Genomic DNA, 18660 nt, shown 5'->3' with positions numbered 1-18660 from the left:
GACCCTACATATTCTTATCGATGCACATTATTTGCACATTGACTCACTGTTTCATTCCATCATTCAAAATATACTTGCCATGCACTCTCTCTGGGTCAGGCTCTGTGTTAGGCATTAGAGTACTGCAATGAGTAAGACAGAGGTGATCACTTTTGCCTAAAAGGATGTGGTTCACAAAAGTGTTAAGTGTAGTAATATGAACACACTCAGAGAATTTCTAGAGCACAATGGACAAACACTTAACCCATTCAGCTGGCTTAAAAATAATGAATCTCCAGGCCTGGCATGGTGGCTCATGCCTGCAATCTCAGCACTTTGGGAAGCTGATGTGGGTAGATCACCTGAGGTCAGGAGTTCGAGACCAGCCTGACCAACATGGCAAAACTTCGCCTCTACTAAAAATACAAAAGTTAGCTAGGCATGGTGGCACGTGCCTGTTAATTCCAACTACTTGGGAGGCTGAGGCAGGAGAACTGCTTGAACCCGAGAGGCAGAGGTTACAGTGGGCCAAGATCATACCATTGCACTCCAGCCTGGGTGACAAAACTAGACTCTCTCTCAAAAAACAAAAACAAAAACAAAAAATCTACAAAAAATGAGGAAGATCAGAGGCCAGGTGTAGATGGAAGTAGAGGAATATGTATCCTATTTGGTATTGCTGGCAAATGATTTGAAGCAGAAAATGGAAAGCAAGGCAAGGTTCCACCTATCATCTAGAGGGTCATTCATTGCTTATTTTTTCACCCACCATCTATCCATGCACCCACCCACCCATCCATCATCCATCCATCTATCTAACCATTCACTCATTTTTTTTTTCAGCGTGATAAATGTCTCTTTATAGCTAGGAGTTGTACTGGCTCCTGGTAATTTAAAAATAGCACACACGACCCCATTCGGGGGCTCCCAGGCACTTGAAATTGGCTATTTCTGCCCCTTTCTATAAGGCCCTTCTTCCTAATGTCCACATTATCCTCCTCATGATCTAGTCAACCATCAGATGCATACACTTAAAGCCAGTTGTAATTCTTCAGTCTTTTTTTCCCCAGTAAATAGAGCAAATATGTCTCTCCATTGTAATCCAAGAGCATCATGGCAAGGCTTTATCCTTGAAATTTACCCAATTTCCCCCACCATATCCCTATCAGTGAGGGATATTATTTTGTGGCCTGATCTCTATCTATTATTTCTTCTGAAAATAACTTTTCTTTGTGCTACTGTTCCTATGCCACCTCTAGTACCCACGGTTTAGGTAGGGCTGACTCCCGTATCTCATCTTAGAGGTGAAGACAGGACCTAAATCTAACCAATGAAATACTTCATTTTCCTGGCCAAATTGATTGGTTCCATTGTGGGGCTACTATCCAAACTGAATCAATAAAAACTATATAAAGAACATTGCAAAGAGGAAGAACTTGTACTCTGGAGCCAGACTTCCCTGTTTTGAATCCTGCTAAAAATGTAACTGTGGGCAATTACCTTTATGGCCGGGCACCGTGGCACACGCCTGTAATCCCAGCACTTTGGGAGGCTGAGGTGGGTGGATCACGAGGTCAAGGTGTGAGACCATCCAGACCAACATGAGGAAACCCCACCTCTACTAAAAGTATAAAAATTAACTGGGCGTGGTGGCAGGCACTTGTAGTCCCAGCTACTAGGGAGGTTGAGGCAGGAGAATCACTTGAACCCAGGAGGTGGAGGCTGCAGTGAGCCGAGATCGCGCCACTGCACTCCAGCCTGGGTGACAAAGTGAGACTCCATCTCAAAAAAATAAAATAAATAAAATTACCATTATGATAGACTGATTACCAAAATAGCCTCCGATTCTTCCCCAGTTCTAGCCCTTTGTGATATGACCAAAAACATCCTCCCATGAAATGGTAGAGTTTAGTTCCCCAACCTCTGAATCCAAACTGGACTTGTAACACATTCTGGTAACAATATGGTAGAAATGAGAATGTGCCAGTTACCAGCATGAATCTCCCAAGACTTTGGGTACCATTGCCCTTTCTGCCTATATAATTGTGCCAGCTCATTGCTGCATCTCTACCTCACTAAGTGAACCAGGCTAGCTTGCTGGGGATGTGTGAGAGACACATGTACAGAACTGAACTACCCCAGCCGAGGTCACCCTGGAGGATTCAGGCTCTCTTGGTTTGCCGACTTCAGACTCACGGTCACTCTTTCAAGTCACTAGGCTTGGGACTAGCTCATTACACAGCAATAACTAACTGACACAACTGTTCTGTAACTAAATTTTATCATATTAAAATGGGGTTAATTATAATACCTATCTTGCAGAATTATTGTGAGGATTCAAGGAAATAATAGAGTTCCTATACAAAAAGGACTTAGTGTCTGGCACTTAATACATGCTATTATTCTTTGAAATAAAATCTTTGAGGGTTTTATTGTTCTGTTAGAATGGTTAAGAAGGAGGGATTTGCTTTTCACCAGGGCTACCCATTTCATAGAGAATAAGCATGGAGCTGCTGCATCACTTGAGCCTCCATTAAGAAAGAATTTGCCAGAGCACGATGTCAAGACTGAAAAGTTGAGCCAACAAACAGCAAATAACCAGATTTCAAATCGTGTATTTGTGCATCCGAACCCAGCCTCTTTCGGGCCTTTGCAGTTGTGTAAGCCAATGAACTCCTTCTTCTAAACAAAAGACAGGGTGCATTGTGATTCTGTTGCTTGCAACCAAAAGTGCCTGATTAATATGCTGTTTCATAAAGTCCTTACATGCTTGCAAACAACCTTTGCTCTCAGTCAGGTCATCCCAGCAAGATGTGCCAAGGCTTACAGCCTGCCTCCATGGGGCTGTGAGAAAAAATGTAGAAGATAAGAGCTCATTTATGAAGTGTATACAACCCAAAGTCCTCTGAGAGAAACTCATTCATGCCATGGTTATACACTTAACTTGAAATCAACACCACACCATAAATTGTCATCTCTGTCACTCCTGACTCGTACTCTCCACTTATTCACACCCTGGTACAGAATTTACACATTCTCAACACACACATCACACACTGTATACCAGAAGACCTGTAAGTAAATCCCTGTCATCAAAAACTGCTCTGTTTATTTCTTAATATATTTCTTTCTCCCTACCTTGGCATCTATAAAATGGGGATAACAGCAGCTAAGTGTATAGGGTAATAATAAGTATCAAATAAGTTATTATTTACAAAATGCTTATAGCCAGAACTGAGATTGCTACTTTTTTTTTTTTTTTTTTTTTTTTTTTTTTTTTTTTGAGAGGGAGTCTTACTCTGTCACCCAGGCTGGAGTGCAGTGCCGCCATCTCCGCTCACTGTAAGCTCCACCTCCCGGGTTCACCATTCTTCTGCCTCAGCCTCCTGAGTAGCTAGAACTACAGGCGCCTGCCACCACGCCTAGCTAATTTTTTGTATTTTTAGTAGAGATGGGGTTTCACCGTGTTAGCCAGGATGGTCTCGATCATCTGACCTCGTGATCCGCCCGCCTCGGCCTCCCAAAGTGCTGGAAGTACAGGCGTGAGCCACCGCGCCCGGCCGAGATTGTTACTTTTAACCTTAACTCCTCTCTTGCGACCAAGCAAATACAGTGTCATCAATACTATGGATAATATTACATATTGCTGACAACACCATGGATAAAGGAAAATGTGAAGAATGCTGAATAATGATTTTATGCTTTTAGAGGCAGTTGTGGCTAGTTCACAGAGACTTACTTTCTCTGAAATTGTAATCACAGTCGGGGTAGAACCCTGGCCACCGTTTATGACCACATGAAGTGCTCCCCTCAGTCATAGCTGTTTAAACAAAAGGGGGCTAAGAAGGACCAACCAGATTTTCTCTTGGGACCGCAAGAAATTTTTTTTTTTTTTTTTTTTTTTTGAGTCAGACTCTCGCTCTGTCACGCCCAGGCTAGAGTGTAGCGGTGCAATCTTGGCTCACTGCAACCTCCGCCTCTTGGGTTTAAGCAATTCTCCTGCCTCAGCCTCCCAAGTAGCTGGGACTGCAGATGCCTGCCACCATGTCCAGCTAATTTTTTGTATGTTTAGAAATGATGGGGTTTCACCATATTGGCCAGACTGAAAGAAAATCTTTGGCTGGTCTCGAACTCCCAATCTCAGGTGATCTGCCTGCCTCGGCCTCCCGAAATGCTGGGATTACAGGCGTGAGCCAATGTACCCAGCCGAATACATATATTTTTAAAAGAAGAACTTGGGGTCTCTGGTCCGCGCCTCCAAGATGACAAAGAAAAGGAGGAACGACAGTCATGCCAAAAAGGGCTGCGGCCACATGCAACCTATTTGCTGCACGAACTGTGCCCAATGCTTCCCCAGAGACAAGACCATTAAGAAATTCATATTCGAAACATAGTGGAGGCCGCAGCAGTCAGGGATGTTTCTGACGCGAGCGTCTTCGATGCCTTTGTGCTTCCCAAGCTGTATGTGAAGCTACATTACTGTGTAAGCTGTGCAGTTCACAGCAAAGTAGTCAGGAATCCGACTTGTGAAGCCCGCAAGGACCAAACACTCCCACCTTGATTTACACATTTACACCTGCCCCATGACCCCCCCCAAAGCCCATGTAAGGCGCTGAGTCCTTCAAGACTGAAGACAGACTATTCTCTGGAGAAAAATAAAATGGAAATTGTACTTCATATTGCACGTTAAGTGTATCTGTGCCAGATAGGGTGGGGATTTTGTGTGTGGCAGACCAAGTGCGAAGTGACACATATTATTTTCATGGGGAAGAAAGCTTATTCATGTAAACTTTTTCCTGGGCGGGGGGAGTGGGGACAGGGAGACGGAGTCTTGCTCTGTCACCCATGCTAGGTAGAGTGCAATGGTGCGATCTTAGCTCATTGCAACCTCTGTCTCCCGGGTTCAAGTGATTCTCCTGCCTCAGCCTCCTGAGTAACTGGGATTACAGATGTCTGCCACCACGCCTGGGTAATTTTTGTATTCTTAGTAGAGACAAAGTTTTGCCATGTGGGCCAGGCTGGTCTTAAACTCCTGACCTCAGGTAATCCGCCTGCCTCGGCCTTCCAAAGTGCTGGGATTACAGGTGTAAGCCACCTCACCTGGTTAGTCATGTAAATTAAACCTTAATTGTTTGTGGTCATATCCTTGGCCTCACAATTTGCATAGCTGTGTGAAACAAAGGGAGTTTGGGCATCTGTTAAAACAAAACAAAACAACAACAACTTGGGTTAAATTTTAGAGCAAATAACTCATTGCTGTTGTTCCTCAGTTCTCTCTGTAGAGTTAATGATATCCATCTTCTATGTTATGGTGATGATGAAATGAGATAGTGACCGTAAAATGCTTGAACTATCTGTCCCTTCGCACATCATAAGTTATCAAAATATGTGTGTCCACCATAGTTTCTGAGGGAACCAACTTCAAACTAGAAAACTGCTTAGCATTCAACAGGTTGGAAATCTTTAACAGAAAACTGGACGTTTAAACATGACTTCTTGTGGATACAATAGTTGGCGCTAGTGACAGGTACCTACCATCTATTGACCAAGTATTTGGCTGGCACTGTGCTGAGGATCTAAACGTAGTATCTGATTTTATGCCCATGCCACTATGCGGATTTCTATACCTGCTGTGCAAATGAGGATGCTGCAGTTTAGAAAGACCGAACAACAGCCCCAAAGTTCTATCTCTGCTAAATGGCAGATCTGGGACCTGAATTCAAGACAGTATGACCTGCCCCCCAAGCCCTTACACTTAAAACCACCATGTATTATTACCTCCTTCTTCTCATGGGCAAAAGAAACTTCTCATACTGTCATTTCGGCTTTTCTTTGAATATCTCAGCTTTGACAGAGTGCTCCCTTCATCCAAACCCAAATGTTGCTCTTAATAAGCCGGCCGCCTCCTTCCCATATGTAAACGTCTACCTCTGAGTCCATGAGCAGACAGAGACTTTCCAGTCCTGTGAATCGAGCTAATGGCACCACTTCTTCCAGGGCTCAGATTTTAATTAGCTCATAAGTCTGTCACTGGCTGGTGAAATATTTATTTCTCAGGAATACACTTTAGTAATTTATGAATCAGAGTCATACAGTAGAAAGGGGATACGGACTGTTTCTACACTGGCTGTCTGTTTTCATTGGAAGTGCAGCATTCCTCATTGAAAAATCACTGAACTAAAGCCAGCTACTTTTTCCGTATGTGGTATAGAGTCTGTTTGTTTGTGTATGTGGGGTGATTTTGGATTATTGTGATGCTCGCATGTTTGGGTAGGATGTGAAATGAGGGCTATCATGTATTGCCCTGTTGGTGAAGACATTATTAGAAAACTCACAAGTTATTACAGGAAGGAACGAAGGAAGGAGGGAAGGAAGGAAAGAAGGAAGGAATGAAGGGAAGGAGGGAGGGGAGGAGGGAGGGGAGGAGGGAGGGGAGGAGGGAGGGGAGGAGGGAGGGGAGGAGGGAGGGGAGGAGGGAGGAGGGAGGAGGGATGATTTAGAAGTACACAGTACATATTTCAAATTACAAATACTGTATCAGCTGTATTTATTTATTTATGACAGAGTTTCACTCTGTCACCCAGGCCAGAGTGCAGTGGTGTGATCTTGGCTTACTGCAGCCTCAATCTCCTGAACTTAAGTGATACTCCCACCTCAGTCTCCTGAGTGGCTGGGACCAAAGGCACACACCACTACACCCGGCAATTTTTTAAAAAATATTTTTGCCCAGGCTAGTCTTGAACTTCTAAGGTCAAGCAATCCTCCTGTCTTGGCCTCCTGAAGTGCTGTCATTACAGATGTGAGCCACCATGCCACCAGCTTTTATTTTATGTACAAGTTCATTGAAAACTCTCCTAAAACTTGGTAAAAGTATAAAACGCTGTGGGCATTTGGGAGGGTCATATAATATATGTGTAATATTTCTAAATGTACATAACCTTTGACCTAGTAGTTCCATTTTTAGAATTAAATAGACATCATATGCACAAAGATCTACGTAGAAGAATAGTCACTGATGTAGCATTAATAAAACAGAGATCTTTCCCTCTGTCCTTTCCCTTCCCCACTACAAGCTGTGGGATATTCTTAAAACAGAAACTGGATCAAATGACCGTAGCCCCACCCTCCTGCAAAACCCTTCTTCTTATATTGCAAATTCTAAATATAAAACAGTGTACTTTATAAATTATTAGTAATCTATAGCTGTGAAGTATCGTCATACAATATAAATGTATGGGTCCAAGTAGTCACCATATTTCCCCTAAACTAGCTCCTAACATATCTTTTAAAAGATAATTCTTGTCAGGTGGGGTGGCTCAAGCCTGCAATCCCAGCAGTCTGGGAAGTTGAGGCAGAAGGATCCCTTGAGGCCAGGAGCTTGAGAACAACCTGGACAATACGGCAAGACCCCGTGTCTACTAAAAATAAAAGAATTAGCCAGTTATTTTGGGGTGCACCTGTAGTCTCAGCTACTCAGGAAGCTAAGGCAGGAGAATCACCTGAGCCCAGGAGGTCAAGGTTACAGTGAGCTGTGTTGGCACCACTGTACTCCAGCTTGGGCAAGAGAGGAAGACACTGTCTCAAAAAATAATAAATAAATAATAATAACACCAGTAATTCTTTACTCTTTCATTTATTCGATCCACAAATATTCTTAAATGTGTAATGTTTGCCAGGAATGATGCTACGGGCTGGAGATATAACAACAAAAATATGCAGAGACTTTATCCTCATATAATTTATGGGCTTGCATTTATTTTATTTTAGTTTAAATTAATATACCATAAATTTGAAAGTTTGGATGTACAATATCATAAATGTTAACATAATTTATAGATTCTTACAACAGCTGTGCAATTAGGAAGCAGAAGAGTTCCGTCACCCCACAAACTCTCTTGTGTTATTCATTTGCAATCACCCTTCCCTCAACCCCTAATCCCTGGCAACCCCTGATCTTTTCTCCCCAACCCTACAGCTTTGTTTCTTGCCCATGTCATAGGAATGGGTTTATACAGTACGTTATCTTTTGAGACTGGCTTCTTTCTCTTAGCATAATGCTTTTGAAATAGATCCAAGTTGTCACATGTATCAATAGCTGTTCCTTTTTATTGCTCAGTAGTATTCCACATGTACATGTCATACTTTAAATTCGTCTATTTGAAGACCAATGGCTTGTTTCTAGGGGGCTATTCCAGAGTTGCTATACATGGTCATGTCCGTGTTTCTTATAAACATACATTTTCATTTCTTTGGGTAAGAAACCCAGGAGTGGGATTGTGAGGCTTTATGATAAGTATATATTTAACTTGGTAATAGACAGTCAAAATGTTTTTAAAACGTCTGCATCGTTTTACGTTCCCACCATCAGTACAGGAGAAATCCAGTTTCTCTGAATCCTCAACAGTACTAAGGATTGTCAATTTTTTTTTTATCTTATGCCTCTACTAGATGTTTAATGGTATCCCATCCTAGCTTTAATTTGCATGTGCTGAATGGCTAATGACGTTAAACACCTTTTCACGGTTTTTTGTTTTTTAGGTTTTCGCCTTATGAATATCCTCTTTTCCCTCCACCCAGGACCCAATAAGAAAGGAGTATGAATATACTCTAAGTGAAGTGACTAGTCATGCCTTCTCCCCGTTATTAAAATAGTTTCTTTGCTTTCTTACTTTTGTGTTTTGAGAGTTCAAAACATATTCTAGATACTGAACATTTTGTCAAGTGTGGTTTACAAATATTTCTTTACAGACTCTTGTCTTTTTTAACAGAGTCCCTCACGTAGAATTTATTAACAATTTTGTTAAGTCAAATTAAGCCTTTTTGGGGAGGTGAGATTGTGCCTTTGGTATCATGGCCAAAAATTCTTATTTTAACTCCTTTGGACGTGAATATTTTATCCATGTGTTCTTCTAAAACTTTACAGTTCTGCATTTTATATTTAGATCTATGATCCATTTTGAGTTAATTTCTGTGTAAGGTATATGATTTGGCAAATGTATATGCAATTATTCCAACACCAATTGTTGAAAACAAAATCATTTTTCCTTTGATTTTGCACCTTTTCTAACATTTAATTAAGGATATTTTGTCGGTCTATTTCTGGAGTCTCTATTTTGTCCAATTGATTAATGTGTCTACTCCTTTACCAGTTTGCACTACCTTTATTACCATAGGCTTATATAAAATAAATTAGATATACTCATCTAATTTTATTCTTCTTTATTTTGGATATTCTAGTTTTTGTTTTTCCCTATAATTTTTAGAATCTTCATGTTCATAGCTACAAAAATGCCTGCCAGCATTTTGATTTGTATTGTGTTAAGCTTATACATCAATTTGTACAGAATTAACACTTTTACCATGTTGAGTCTTTGAATCTATGTATATATTTTAGATTTTCTTTTTTTTAATTTCACAAATATTTTATAGTTTTCAGCATAAAGATCTCTTATATGTTCATTATATTTATAGCTGAGTATTTCATTTTTTGGAACAATTGTAAATGGTTTGTTTTTAAGTTTTGGCTTCCAAATCTTCTTTCCTAGTATATAGATATATGATTGATATTTGTGTTTTCATCTAAGAGGTTTTAGAGTTCCTTGGGATTTTATAAATAGACAATTACATTATCTGTGAATAAAGATGCCCTTGTATGTTAATTTCCAATCCATATATAGAATCTATAATTCTTTTTCTTCCTTATTGTAGTGAGTAAGATTTCCAGTACTGGGTGGCAGAGGTGTGGTGAGAGTGGAGCTCCTTCCTTATTCCTGCTCTACTGGAGAAAATAGTCACTTTTTCACCAATAAGTATGATATTAGTTGTGGGGTTGTTTATAGATATCCTACCAGGTTGTGGAAGGTACCTTCTATCTCTAGTTCGTTGAGAGTTTTTATCAACAATGTACATTAGCTTTTATTTTCAAATACTATTCAGCACTATTTTATAGGGTCATGTGTTAGTTTTCTTCTTTATTGTGTTAATATGGTACATAACATTGATTTTTTTCAATATGAAAACAGCTTTGCACTCCTGGGATTAACACTATGTGGTCATGCTATGTTATTATTTTTCTATATTATATGTGTTCCATGATATATGTTTAACATATATGTGTGTGTGTATATATATGTATGTGTATATATAATATTATATATAGCCTGGTTTGGTATCAGATTAATGTTAGACTCATAAACTGAGTTGAGAAGTATATCTTCCACTTCTATTTTCTGGAAGAGACTGTGTATAGTTTTTTGTTTTTTTTTAAAGTTTCGTGGAATAGCCAGTGAAACCATTTGTGTCTGAAAATTTTTATTTTGGCAAGATATTTTAAATAAGTCTACTGAACCATTCAGCTTATCTTGTTTGTTTTGAATAAGTTTTGGTAATGGTTGTCAAGGAATTAGTCTATTTCATGTAAGTTGCTGACTATATGTGCATAGATTATTTGTATTATTTCGTTATAATCTTTTTAATTTGTGTGATGTTTGTAATTTTTGTCATCTCTGCTTTTTGTCAGTCTTGCTAGAATAGATTCATCACTTCTATGCTTTGAAAGAGCCAGATTTAGGTTTGATTGCTTTTTGATTTTCAAATTCATTGATTTTTTTATCTTACATTTAGTATTCCTTTCTTTCTCTTTGCATGTATTTGGTTTTGATTTGCTTTGTTTTTTTAATAGTTTCTTATGCTGTGCAGTTAACATTGTTGATTTGAGAATGTTCTTGTTTTCTAATAGAAGCATTTAGCATTATATATATCCCTCTAAGCACTGCTTTAGCTTCCCACCATATATTTTGTAAAATGTATTTTCACTTAAGTTCTATAATTCCCCTTGAGACTTCCTCTTTGAACTAAGGGTGATTTAGACTTTGCTGTTTAATTTCCAAGTGCTTTTAGATTTTTTCCAGTTTATTTTATGTTACTGATTTCTAGTTTAACTCAATTTTGTCAGAGGAAAACAACTATATGATTTCAATTATTTTAAACTTGTTAAGTGTTTTATAACACAGAATATGTTTTATCTCGGTAAATATCTCATGTGGACGTGAACAGAACAGACATCCTGCTGTTGTTGGATGGTGTTGATTATACATTTTAACTATGTTTTGTTGGCTGATGGTGTTGCTTAGTACTTCTACAGCTTCGTTAATTTCCTCAATTGTAATTTTATCAAATAGTGAGAGGGACTTCACTTATGTTTGTAGATTCTCCACTTCTCTTTTCAGTTCCATCAGTTTTGGCTTTATTTTAAAGTTCCGTAGTTTGTGCATAAACAATCAAGATTGTTTAGGATTGTTTTGTCTTTTTGGTGACTTGGCCCTTTTATCATTACATAATGTCCTCCTGTATATCTGGGTGTCTTTGTTTTGTTTCGTCATTTTTCTCTGAAGTTGACTTTGATCTGTAGTGAAACATATCAAAGCGAAACAGACAGGGTAGGAGTTGCCCTAAATATGTCCCATCTAACTCGAAATGGAACTCCCCCATGGATTTTTGAATTGTCAGTTGTCAGTTTACTGGTTCTATCTGCCACAGTCATTTGAGCTTCCTGAAGATAGCTCCTTTATTGTACTTTTTACTATTTACCTCTAGAGGCTGGCATCATGGCCACCAGAGTAGGTGTTCCACAAGTCTGATAACTTAATAAATCATTCACCATAGGGAAACATGAGGATAGCTGGTCAATTATGCACACACAGACACACATGCATATGTGCATGTACACAAAAAAATTACTGCCTTCTGCATACAGTAATAGAGCACTGCCTGGGTGGGATTTGTGTGGTGTACGTTTCTAGTCTGAGTCAAATGCATTGTCGTCCTCAGATCAAGAGCACACATACATTGCAACACTTGCCTAGACTCTGCATGTTGCTTACTTTTACTGACTGGGTTTTATTCGGTTACGAAATGCCCCACCTGCCAAAAGCAACCTTGATCTCTCCCCTTGAGTGTCCTCTGGACCACAGAACTGACTAAGCAAGTACATCCAATATGTATTTGCTACCAAAGTCACAGAAACAGTCTGCCACATGTTCCTAAAAATCATATCATAACCATAACAACAACAGTTAAGAGATCCGAGCAAGTTCTCTATGTGCTCTGTTTGGTATATTCTTCCATTCTCTCTTTCTGTGCCCTGGTAATTCTTCACAAGGCTAAATGCTTCTATTCTGTCCTTCTGTGCATGATTTTACCAAATTCTTGTGGTGTGCATCCCTGAGGATTCTTCTCACCATGATCCCCACATCCTAACATTCATGCCTTTGCTAATCCCTCCTTGAATGTGAGCAGGACTCACAACTTGTTTCTAACCAATGGAATATGACAGAAGTGATGAGATATGTATCATTGTGTGTATACAATTATATAAGGTTTATTTTAATTTCAGTAGCTTTAGGGGCACAAGTGGGTTATGGTTACATGGATGAATTGTATAGTGGTAAAGGCTTGGCTTTGAGTGTACTGTCAACTGAATTGTATACCGTGTACCCGATAGGTAATTTTCCATCCTTTGCCCTACTCCCAGCCTCCCTCTTTCTGAGTTTCCTACTTGAACAGGCATTTCTCAAAAGATGAGAATGGCCAAAAAACGGCCAACAAACATGAAAAAAATGCTTATCAGTAATCATCAGGAAAATGCAAATTAAAACCACAATGAGCTACCACCTTTCCCCAGCCACAATGACCACTGTTAAAAAGTCAAACAACAACAGATGTTAGCATGGATGTGGTGAAACAGGGACTCTTATATGCTGCTGGTGGGAATGTAAATTAACCTCTGTAGCAAACAGTATGCAACAGTATACAGATTTCTCAAAAGGCTAAAAATAGATCTACCATTTGATCCAGTAATCCCACTACTGGATATCTACCCAAAGGAAAAGAAGTCACTGTATGAAAAACAGACATGCATGTGCATGCTTAATACGGCACAATTCACAATTGCAAAGAGAGGAAACCAACCTAAGTGATTGCATAAGATTATAGCAACTCTCTTGCTGGATCTCTCTCCCTCCCTGTCTCTCTGTCTCTCTCTCCCCCCATTGCTGGATGGGCAGAAGCAAGCAGCCATGAATCCCGCAGCTACAACAAAATGAATCCTGCCAGTAACCTGAGGGAGCTTGAAAGCAGATCCTGTTCCAGATGAGTCTCTAATGAGAACCCAGTCCTGGCTGATACCCTGACTGCAGTCTATTAGATTCTAAGCAGAGAACCCAGCTAAGCCATGCCCAAATTTCTGATACCCAGGAACTATTAGATAACAAAAGAGTGTTGTGTTAAGCTTCTGCAGGTGGTAATGTGCTATGCAGCGACCAAACCTAACACAATTATTCCAAAAGCTCTATGAGATCAGTATTATTACTCCCATTTTTCAGATGGGGTACTGTAGATCGTGGTAAGTTAGCAGATTTGCCTAAACTCACACATTAAGTAATTGGATAAGCTATAATTCCAGCTTACACTATCTCTGATTCCACAAGCTGTGCTGTTAATAATCATGCCCCATGTTGCTTCCCTTCCCACCTCCACACTTTACAGAAAAACACATAGTATTTGAGGGTTGTTGACACATTACCACTGAATCAAAAGTATTCTGTAAATTTTCTAATTAAATAACATTATAAGCTAGGCTGTTAATACAATGAAAGGATCAGTTTTCCCCCGTGAGTTTAAAATGTGTCAATGCACTTGTTACGAAGCCCAAAATACTTAGCTACTCTTCCAACCTGCCACTTCTCTGCCCTCCCATTCCAGCCCTCACTTTACTATCTTTTCTTCAACCCTACGGAACTGCTTGCAGTTTTGCAGATATATCATTATTTTAGCTGCTTTTGAGTATTTATAGCTGATGTTTGACAAAACTGTCCTCTCTTTTGTCTTCACGTCCCTAACTCTTTCTTGGCCTACATATCTCAGCAGAAACAACCCCTTCTCTCTGGACTTTTTCTGCCTGATTCTTCTCAAGGTTATGTCCTCCCATAGAATCCCAAACTTCCTCTCCTTAGCACACATGACACATTATTTAAGTCTTGTGTTGCTGACTCCCACAAGAATCCAGAACCCTTGAGGGGATGGTCTGTATTCTGTGCGTGCTATTATATGCCTCTGCATAGCACCATGCCTGGCACCAAGGAGGTGGTCAATACCTGTCATCCAAATGCAGGTCGGGCATTTCCAGAGCCCTCTCTGTCTCCACTTACCTTAACAGTAAACAGAGTGCTACTTAGTGAATAATCTAACGGTAGCTTAACTGGCATTCCACCAAGTCACATGAATTGCATTTTCCAACTCCCACAGCCCTGGACAGCTGCTGTCGGTTTTCCTTTTCTTTTCCAAAAGGTTTGGTTTAAGCTTTAACGGACTCATTAAGTGGAAATATACAGTAACCTGGAGCAGAAGCAAATCCAGAGTTTGACTATTTATTTACTTGTGAAGTGAGGCCTCATTTCAATAAACTGGTTTGAGAGGAGAGTTAGGGATGGGCAGAGATGTTACTGCATTTGACTGCAATATTGCTATCCCTACTGGGAACCATGGCCATGAAACGTAATACTTTGCCTCAAAAGTACTTTGGATGACACCTCACAAACTACTCATGAGGACAATTTTCCTTTACCCCTAGGCTTTCAGAGGCAGATAGAGCAGCTTGGATAGCCAGGATTTGATTGGTTTATTGCATGGGCCTTCTCTCTGTATATTCAGGAAGGTGGTGAAAATGAATTGAGACCTAAAATGCAACTGGTGAATGGGAGAAAAATGCAGTGCATGACACAGAGAAGAGAATTTCAGAAGCCACTGTTTTCTGTGCCTCAGTTTCCTTATCTGTAAAATAGGTACTGATTGGTACAGAGAGGGCTGTTATGAAGACCAGATGAGAAAGGTCACATGGCCACTGAGTACAGTGCCCGGCACAATGGTGGTTCCATATATGTGAGCTTTCATTATCCCTACCTTTGATACACAGTTGATACAATATTAAGTCCCCAATAAGTGTCATTGGCTGTTATACCCATTACTGCTGTTTTATGGTTTTCTCAGTGCTCCCCAGGGTAGGCATTTAATAAATGTGGTATAAAGCCTGTAACATGGTCCCCAGTGATCCCTGTTCTTGTGTAACTCCCTCCCCTTTGGGACAGGCTAGATTAATTAATTATAGGAATGAAAAAAATGCAGCATGAGAGATGGAATGTCACTTCCTAAATTAGGTAATAAAAGCAACTGGATTCTCTGCCTTGGGTGTCCCCTCTTTCATTCTCTCTCGAATTGCTTATTCTGGAGGAACTATGTCCTTTGTCCCAAGGCACCTTTCTAGAGAGTTCCCTGTAAATTTGTGGGCAGCAAATCTCGGGCCTGCTAACAGCCAGGTGAGAGAGCTCAATGAAGGTCCCCCTCCAGCAGAGCCTTGACACAATTTTAGCTCCCACCAACACCAGCCAAAACTACTCAGCAAACATGCTTTTGGACTCTCAGCCCACAGCAACTATGAGGGGGTACTTATGTAGCAATGGATAACTAAGGCAATAGAATTAGTTTCTGTTTTCCATTAGAATATAAGTTCTATAGGTAGGACTTTCATATTTCTTATTTGCTTCCATGCATCTAAATCCTAGCAACATTTCTGGCACACAACAAGTAATCAGAAATACATTTTTCCATGAGTGACTGGAGGCCACCATCAAGATTCAGTAACATGGAAATGTCCCCACCTCACTTACATCCCTTTTCATCAGTTAATTAAAAAAATAGCAGTTTTCTTCATAAAAGTTGTAGCACTAAATGCTAACAAAAATATATATGTTGGAAACTTATTCGAAGGATATTATATAATACATGATTTTTAAGCAAAGGCTTTGGGATATTTTTCAAACACAAACTCAGTGAGTTAAAGAAGCTGAAGAAGCATTCCTTAAGGGGCTAAAGAGTAAATACTCTTACCCTGTTTTCAACCTCAAATCACTTCTCCAGTTCCTAACAGCAGTGGCTTCACAGCTAAGTGACCTTACCCTACCCAGACAATTTCCCAAAATTTGGTTTGCTCCAAGACAAACCACGCAACACACTGTGTGTATTTCTCAGACCTTTGTGATTTGGCTTCATGAAAACCACTAGAGTTATCACACCTAAAACTAAGGATGATGAGTTAGCAAGACAGAGAAGCACATGTAAACAGAAAGCCAAGTTGCCATGCACCTAGCAGGACTCTCCATCAATGTAGAAAGGAAAAAGGTACAAGGACTCTCATTTCCAGCAAGGAAAAAGGTACAAGGACTCTCATTTCCAGCAAGGCAGAGGAAGAAGGCATGAGGCACGACTCAGCCCAGGAAGAAAAGGCACTTCAGAACCATTCAAATGACAGAAGAGAAAGATCTTGGGCTAGAGGAGATAAATAGATGGTATTCAATTTCTCATTAGGCTTATGGTGTCACTTTGATTTGGAACCATGTTCCACTGCTAATTTTCACAGTGCTTGAGTGCTTCTTAAAATGAATAGCACTCACTCATGCTTTCATGCAGACTGCGTGGTACATTTCTGTGCCTTTATTAAAGGGTACAGTGAGCATATACTTCCTTCCCAGGGGTAGAAATTTAGAACTGTTAGATATGTGACCTTGGACCTCCATAGCAAAATGGCAGCTACCCAAGTAGTCATAGTTTTTTTCATTCCAGCTTGAATATAAAATCTCCAAAATGTGTACACAAGTACACTCATGCACACACACAATCACTTTCCTATTTTGTAATTTGCAACCTTAGCAACTCCACATAAAGACTGATCTGCCTCTGAAAACCAACTATCATCTCTTAAGTACAAATGAGAGTTAAAATCTCAAAAGGTTTAAGATTTCGTTTTTCTTAAAATAGCCCAAGTCTGAGGTGAGAGAAAATTTTGCCAAATATGAGGTGAGAGTTCTCTGCTCATAAAACTCATTGCACATTCATTATTGATCAAATAATTATACATTCACTAAGCACCCATGATGCAAAAGGCACAAGTGATTTTTTTTTAAAAGCTCAAGGATTTTACTTCTAGGAATATATCCTACAAAAAGAAATCACCCATGCACACTGAGATGCATGACCTGAGAGTGCCATTGCGAATAACTGTGAAAACTTGGCAGTGGGAGGGAACTTTCGTGCCTATCAATAAGGAAGCAAATATACAAAAAAAAAAAAAAAAAAAAAGCGAATACATCTATAACATAGGAGGTTATACAGCCTTGCAAAGAAAAAAACAGATCTCCACATGTTGACATGCAACAATCTCCAAGATGTATTTCTTGGGTGGAAGGATATTGAGTCAGAAGACACTGTATAGTATGGTACTCTATGTTAACATAATATATATTTTACACACGTTCATCATGTGGCTCCAATGGCGTAGGTGCATAATTGCATAATATATTGCTGTTATAATACATCTAAGTAGTCGAATATCAGCAATGGAATCTGATTCAACCAAATACATAACAAGATGGAAAGGGAAGTGGGAGGATATCGTCAACGGGAGGAGAAGATAGCGTGTAGATGAGAAAGAAGGGAAACTTTTTATCGTTCGCTTTGTAAGAATCTTTACCGTTGAGACTTCAGAACAGTGCTTTTCACTGTATTGTATAAGTCCTCAAAGTCCAAAAAAGACAGAGAACTACAGAGCACTACCCAAAATGACTCACAGGTGCACTCTTGTGTCTCCATTCAAATCACCTGCATAGAATATGCAGGCTCCAGGTCTCCTCAGAAAGCTCAATGTATTTATGTATCTATGTATTTATTTAGTTGACAAATTAAAATGTATATATCTGCAGAGAGCTCAAACATTAATTGACCATGGTTCAACATGTGCCTGAAGCAATAGGAAAAATTAATTATCCATTCTGTCCAGCTCGCAAAGCTTTCTCTGACTCCAGTTTGATGGGTCTGACTCACCCCTGAATTCATGTAATAACAACCCACCACTTTGGCAGTACCTTGCAGAGGGTGCCAGCACTTGCAGAGGTGCTTTCTGATTTCATTCTTTCCAGAAAACATTAGTTAAATTAGGTAAGTAGCATTATAGCCCAGCCATCCCCATTATTGCTATCATTACTAGTATTCCTGTTTCACAAATCATAAAATAGAGGCCTGGAACAGATGAGTAAGTTGCCTTTTGTCACACAACTAACAAATTGCAGAAATGAAGCTCAAACCTGAATCTTGTGAACCAAGATCTCAAGAGCTTTTCACTTTGACCCATTTGCAGATGGACACACACACACACAAACACACACACACACACAGACACAGTTTACATATTGAAGCTGGATTTAAGATAACCTTAAATTTTCAACCTCAGCCATTATTTATTATCCATAAACAGTGTGAAGCTATTATAGGTTCTGAATAGGAGCTATTAAAGGTTCTGACTTGATGGACAATATATGTTAAAACAATTAGTTTGTTAGGCTGGGCATGGTGGCTCATGCCTGTAATCCCACCTATTTGGGAAGCTGAGGCGGGCGAACCACTTGAGGCCAGGAGTTCGAAACCAGCCTGGCCAACAGGGCGAAACCCGTTTCTACAAAAAATATAAAAAGTTAGCCAGGTGTGGTGGCATGCGCCTGTAGTCCCAGTTACTTGGGAGTCTGAGGCTGGAGGATCACTTGAACCCAGGAGGTGGTGGTTACAGTGAGCCGAGAT

At 39.8% G+C, this 18660-nt stretch overlaps 1 protein-coding gene and 1 pseudogene across 31 annotated transcripts in view; one reads left to right on the top strand and one right to left on the bottom strand.

Moving 5' to 3' along the window:
• The window catches only part of RBFOX1 (RNA binding fox-1 homolog 1), a 2485711-nt gene that overhangs the window by 584372 nt on the left and 1882679 nt on the right, over nt 1-18660 (bottom strand). The window lies entirely within an intron of this gene.
• On the top strand, nt 4096-4734 carry LOC718768 (small ribosomal subunit protein eS26 pseudogene; annotated as a pseudogene).

This window comes from Macaca mulatta, chromosome 20 (assembly GCF_049350105.2).
Source record: "Macaca mulatta isolate MMU2019108-1 chromosome 20, T2T-MMU8v2.0, whole genome shotgun sequence".
Lineage (NCBI taxonomy): Eukaryota > Metazoa > Chordata > Mammalia > Primates > Cercopithecidae > Macaca > Macaca mulatta.
The sequence above is the reverse complement of the archived record's forward strand: the minus strand, read 5'-3'. Positions and strand labels throughout refer to the sequence as shown.